Below are 6,839 nucleotides of genomic sequence, written 5' to 3'. Positions count from 1 at the left end.
ATTTTCTGTTCAGGCTCGGGAGGCTGTGGGGGTTTTTACCCCCTTTGCCTTGGTTGGGCAACCTGATAATCTGTAACCCTGGGCCATGATTTTAAGATTCCTGCCAGCGTGCATCAGTTTAAAGAGGAGGACTTCCCTTGGTCTTCATTCATTTATTCTGCTTTATTTAGTTTTTCCACCTACTATGCCCAAATCGCTACCTTTCTCCTCTGTCAGCCTAAGCTCAAAAATAGACAAATAAAATAAGAAATAAAAATAGACTACAGGAGTTCAAATAAATACACTCTAACACTCATTTAACCCCAATGGTTACATTAAAATTACCTTAGGTATACAGTAGGGGGAAAAAAGTTTTGTTTACCGCTGGTACTTTGATCAAGGCATTTCCAACTATTCTGTGATTTGTGCTTTTCTTTGGGTTACCTTTTCGCTCCTTCATTTTTCTGCTCATGCTTTGAAAAGTCCACAGAGCACTCACATGGAAGCAAAGCCCACGTTAGTTCATCTTCAAGTAAACTGAGACCACAGATTGCTTGTTTAGCCCTCACCCAGAGTTCAGGTGAGCCTTTTGCACTTGTCGAACTGAAACAGATCGGCCATGAAATTGTATTTTGGTGCAGATATGACCTGTCAGTGTAAATATGCCTTAATTAAACCCTGCCACCATGAATGTAGGCGAGAGAAACACAGATGACTGACAGTGCCACCTAAAAAAAATGCCTTTTACGAGACACAGCAACTAAAATGAACAAAGTGGCCCACATCCCAAATATGAACATACATAAGGACAGAGTGTCAAAGCATTTTATTTTGTTTTTTTACATTTCAGAAAAATAGCTCCTGAAAAATAAAAATCCTTGAAATGTTAAAAGAAGCTTTAAAAGACAAAAAAAAATCTACCACAAAATGTTGCGTTACAATTAAACTAACAGAAGATTGTAGAGAATTAGAAATAAATCTATAAACAACAGATGATGTAACAGAGAGTGCGGCCCAAAGCTGTCATAAAGCTTTCACAGAGACTGTTAGAGTTTAAACTCTGAGTCTAGAGCCTCAGCAAACTGGGGAATGTCACTAAGAAGAAACAGAAATGATGAAGGAGTGAGAGTGAGCAACCAGCTCCAATTAGAGGAGCAGTACTGAACATTACTATGTGACTGTGAAAATCAGAGCCGAATGAATCGTTTTATCGGGCTAGGTATCTACAAAATGTTTTTTTTTAAAGATAATTCAAATCTGTACTTATAGACAATCACTAAAAAAAGCACAAAAAAACACATAAGATGTACTTAACTGGAAATGATATATTTGCATTTTTTTCCCTACAGAGAAACAAGTTTGGGACATAAAAGTCAGTGGAGCTAAATCAGCAATTCCATAGCATTTGCTAATATGAATGACTGAATGAATGCTCTCCCTTGTCTTGAAAAATTGTACTCACTGCATCTTTTAAGAAGCTTTCATAAAAAAACGATCATTTTTAATTACCCAGTATTCACTAAGAGAGAATGAGAGTAAAAAGAATCTAAAATATGTCATAACTCCCACGGATGCACCCAGGAGAGAATGGGGCTTCTGAAAACCTGAGGGTTATATAATCATGATGTTGACAAAAAACTGGTGCGACTCCGAAAAAGGGTGACCAACATTCAGCTTCAGAAGCCTTTGAATAGATTAGCCTGTCAATGTGTTTCTACTTAACTGGAAGAAAGAGACATGCACCCTATTAAGGGATCAGGCCAATTCATTGTTAAAAGACTTGCGAGAGAATAAGACGGAGTGATGGGAAAGAGGAAAAAATGCAAGGAGGGAAGGCAGAGGGACAGAGGGGACATGCTACAAAAGGAGATGTCACTGCCAACTTGATGCTTTCATCGGAATAGCACGCCTGTTACATTTCACAGGAGGAGAGGGTGCTTGTTTGCTGTGCTGCAGAAGCAGCCTTCCTCCTGTTCTCTTGGGTTTCCTTGAACCTTGATGTGAAGCTCACCATCTGTTGAATCTCATAAAACCTAACAACAAGACTGCACAGTCATTCATAAATGCACAGCTTCAAAAGCACCCGTTTATTTTCCGTTTTGGTGGTGTGAAAAGTTACTGAGGTAACAGTGGTGTGGGAAAACCACTGAAATATACCATACGAAAAGTTTACAATTGGCTCAAGCAGTAAAGTTCTGCAAAAATAAAAAAAAATATATTTTTTACTACCACTGCTGCTTTGCATGCAGCAGCATGTTTACGCTTAGCTGTTTACTCAAAAGAGAAAAAAAAACTGCAAATACCTGATAAGCAAATTCAGCACACAAGAGCTAAAAAAAATAGAAAGTGTCCCCCAAAAAAGGCCTGTGTTCTAAAAGCCATAGGCTGTATCCAAATTCCTTCACTACTCACTTCATAGTGCACTATATAGTGTGTTTGCCATTTTGTAGTGCTGTCTGAATCCACAATTCTAAAATTGAGTGTCCTAGAAATTTCCCTGAAGTCTCTGCAAAAAACCAGTGTGCATGATGCTCACTAGATTGGCCACATTTAGACCACAATGCATTGCGTTTGAACAAGTTTTGCAAAAAAATTACTTAAATGTACTTTTTGAATAAAGCAATGTTTTCATCTTCAGAACACAGTGAATAAATAGTCATCACAAAACGCACATTAATTAGATTTTCACTTCTTGAGATAGATGAAGTCATATTCATTGTTTATTAAAAAAAATAAAAGTAGTGAGTATTGTGTCTGAATTGCTTTTAAAATCCAGGGGACTACATAGTCCCACACTGTATAGTTTTTAGAAGTTAAGGATTAGGGTGAGAGATCAGACATTGACATACTGTTTTCTCAACCAGTGCATAAAATGTTACCTTTATCAGAGGGAAAGGACTGTGCTATTTCAAGATAAATATACAAATAATAAAAATGTATGAGAGGGACGAACGGAGTCCTATAGGTATATTCTAGATATCTACCGGTACTTATTTGAGTCTAATTTACCCTTTCGAAGGTGAACACAATGGCTTTGAGACTATTTTAGTAACAAAGGGGTATTTCTGTATTTCAACTGTCAGCCACAGGTTTCCAGTAAAGTAACGTGGTCTGTTTCATTGCATTCAAAGTGTTATTTCTCTGGAAAGTTGTGTGTATGCTCTCAAAAGAACGCCAGCAGGATGCCATTGAGATGTCAAATGAGTAGCATTATTCTTTATTTACTAGGATTGTAACAATTTATTTTAACAGCAGTTCAATTCATATCATAATTTGTGTTTTTTGATCCGATTCATAGTCGATATTGTCTCATTGTGAACAATCTGATTCCAACTGGTTCACTGACCTAAAATCGATCCAGAACATCTTTAGCCAAATTTTTAACCATTGTGACTCAGAGATAAATACACCCCTAGTACTTTCACACCTTTGTTGCCCTTTGTGCAACAAAAAAATTGTATTATTTACCTTGTTTACAGTTAGAATAGAACTTTACTGATCCTACATAAGGAGATTGATTAGTTATTCTCTAATCATCTAATTCAGTAGATGTTATAGTTTAGTTTGCGTACTACTGTAGTTCAACATTCTTTAGCTGATTTTCCTTCCTTTCATGCAGAAATAACACACCAAATAGGGCACCATTGACTTGATGGATAGTTTTAACTAAACAGCTCACTCAAAAGGTTATTTAAATCTCAAACATCTGTTATTCTTTCCAACAAAATTTACTTTTTTCCAATGTCAATTCCCTTGGGACTTGTTCGATAATTAGTTGTTGTAATGCACGAACTGTCGCAAACCAAATTGATACATGCTCATTGCACTTGAATTTCAGACTAAAATGAGGCCTTAATTTGAACTGCCTTCTGCAGCACTGATGACTTCAGTATGTGTGACAGATCCCACTGCGTTCACTGTTTTGCTTCGCTAAAAGACCTCATGTAAAGCAATAAGGAAAAATGTAATTATCTTTTTTGGTGTCAGCTTTGTTCATAACACTAATGTGCATCTTGTAGCTTCATAATCTTCATTATTATTTTATTTATTCCGGCCTGCTAACTCCCATCTCTTTTCTGTTCTGTATTTTTAGTACATCTCAACATTGATTACCTTTCCATTTAGTTACAGAAACTGGCTTGCCAGGAGTGTGTGTTCTTAATCACCATTATGTAAAGGTCAAGCTGTTAAAAAAATCAATGCTATCATATTGTTGGTAAAAGATTCCTATTTATCCTCCAAAAAATGCTGCGCTGAGATCATTTTTAGCATCTCTTTATCTATGGAGTGATATTTCTGCAATCATTGTCATGTGGGCGTCGTCGACCTCACCAAGATGGCGTCGCGCTCCGCCACCGTCGGCCAGGCTTCTAAAGCGGGCGTGTCTCCTCTAGCGATATAACTCATTGTCTGCTACCACGGCAGAGAAACCGAACCAGTTCTTGTTACCTTCAATGTTGTCTCTTTGGATGAAGACGTTTTCATTTTTTTTTATCATTTTAACCACAATTCATACTTTCTTTCTTTTGTAGCATTGATTAATCTTTATTTGGTCAGATTTGTGAATTTTTGGTCGATGATTTCCTGAAACTAAATAAACTGTGTAGTTTATATACTGACATTATATGAACAGGCCTGTGTATGAGATGTGTGAATCTTCCGGAGCAATATATTACAAAAAAAGTTTGATTTTCTTTAAGATCTGTTTGTTAAAACAAAACAATAAAATATTTAAAGCACATATTACTTTATGCTGCAAAAGTGTTTGGGATTAGATAAACAGCAATAATAAACAAAAGAATGATGGCTCACCACAGTAGTCTCAATGTATTTTATGGAAGCAATTGTGCAGCATAAATAAAAAGAAAAGTCAAAACCAGAAATGCTTTTTCATTTTCAAAATGTAACAGCATCAAATGACTCAAAATTAAAATGAAAAAGCAATATTTCAAAATGCTTTTTCATTTTATACTTAAAACCGCTTATTGTGTGTCATAATTAAAACGAAAATGCAAAGAGGGGATTGCATTTGCATTTTCACATCCACCCTGCGAACCTTGTCTCAATATTCATTTAGAAAAAGCATTTCCAGCGAGGAGGCAGGGCGATGACGTCACTGCTTTCTCCGTGTGTCCGGCTGCTGAAGTTGGCTTGCGATTCACAGCTTCTGATTAGCGAAGGCACTAAAGGAACATTCCACTGCATTTTTTGCATTAAGATCCTGGAATCCAGGTTTGAGCAGTCCAGGTCCAGCGGTTTGTGAACAGGACCAGGTTTTAGGTGATCTTAATGCGAAAAATGCAGCGGAATATTCCTTTACTGCCCTCGGGAATCAGAAGCTGTGAATCACAAGCCAACTTCAACGTCGTCTGTCTGCACGGATTTAAAAACAAATGATCGAGCAGAGCAGGCCCTTAAATATAATCTTAACTGTGTGATAAAGCACATTATGAAGATAGTCTCCTGCAGCTTCGCGCTGAGTGAGTGTTGTTGGTCCAACCAGCAAACGTTTAGCACGGTGAAATCTGCTATCTGTTGATGGGGCTCCATCTGTCATCAAACAGCAAATTCAGCGCGAAGCTGCAAATAAATTTGTAAATATGTGGGAATTACATCAGTCTTTATTTTTGTTCTGGACACCACTGGAAACACAAATTCATATGATGGTTTCTCAGATCGTAGCAGTATTTCCGCCTTCAGCGATCAGGAGATTCGCGCTCCGCTGTGCGGAGGCAGCTGGCGGTCCGAAGAAAAAAAGCTTGTCCGCGGTGCGTCCGAATGAGGACTGCAAAAGGCGAACATGCTGCTATGTAGTCCTGAGAAGCTGTGTAAACTCATCAGAAGTTCGTAACCAACTCAAAGCCGTCCTCTCTGCCGCTAACAGAAAGCTCCACTGCTCGTAGTCTGTCTGTCTCTTAGCAGGCGGACACACAGAGAAAGCACTGACGTCATCGCCCCGCCTCCCATCTAGAAATGCTCACTTGTAATTAATTTTGCTACAGATTTTGCAGGGTGGATGTGAAAATGCAAATGCAATCCCCTCTTTGTATTTTCGTTTTAATTATGACACACAATAAGCAGTTTTAAGTATAAAATGAAAAAGCATTTTGAAATATTGATTTTTCATTTTAATTTTGAGTCATTTGATGCAGTTACATTTTGAAAATTAAAAAGCATTTCTGTTAATCCATTTTAATTGTCAAATAAGACATTTTTAATTGAATTTTGCTACACATTTACCTGATAACTTTTTGAAAATGAAATGTCAAATACCATTTTCATTATCAGCCACAGGTTTTTGACTTTTCTTTTTATTTATGCTACACAATCGCTTCCATAGTATTTAGCAGATGAAGCATTTTTAACATTTATGTTCATTTTCACATTGTCTTGTGTTTTAGAACTCGTGAGCGTTTTTCCAAATTAAAAAAGAAATTACTCATGAAAAAAATGTTATTTTCTCTTAATATTTCAACATTTATTGATGAAAATAAAACAATAGTTCAGATACAAATCTTAAAAAGTGTTACTTCCTGCTGGACGGAGTCGGAGCTCTGACATTTTTTTTTTCTGCGGCAGACATTTTAAACACGCTGGTCACTACACTGACATAAATAAAAACAAAACTTGGTTCGATTTTAGTTGCTTTGCTGCTCCTTCTGGGTTTTACTCTGAGAGAAACGGGCCACAATGGTTGAAAACGGCAGAATCCCGTACAAACAGAACCAACACAAAGTCCATGTCTGCCTCCAAGCACAGTCAATAACAGACAGAGACAGCAAAATCAAAGATAGGGAAAAAGCGAGATTTGACACAATGCACGCGAAAACCTGTTTTGCAAACGCAAAAAAACGTTTTGG

Source organism: Oryzias latipes, chromosome 14 (genome assembly GCF_053564925.1).
Source record: "Oryzias latipes strain Hd-rR chromosome 14, Olatipes_Hd-rR_3.1".
NCBI classification, from domain to species: Eukaryota; Metazoa; Chordata; class Actinopteri; order Beloniformes; family Adrianichthyidae; genus Oryzias; species Oryzias latipes.
The sequence above is the reverse complement of the archived record's forward strand: the minus strand, read 5'-3'. Positions refer to the sequence as shown.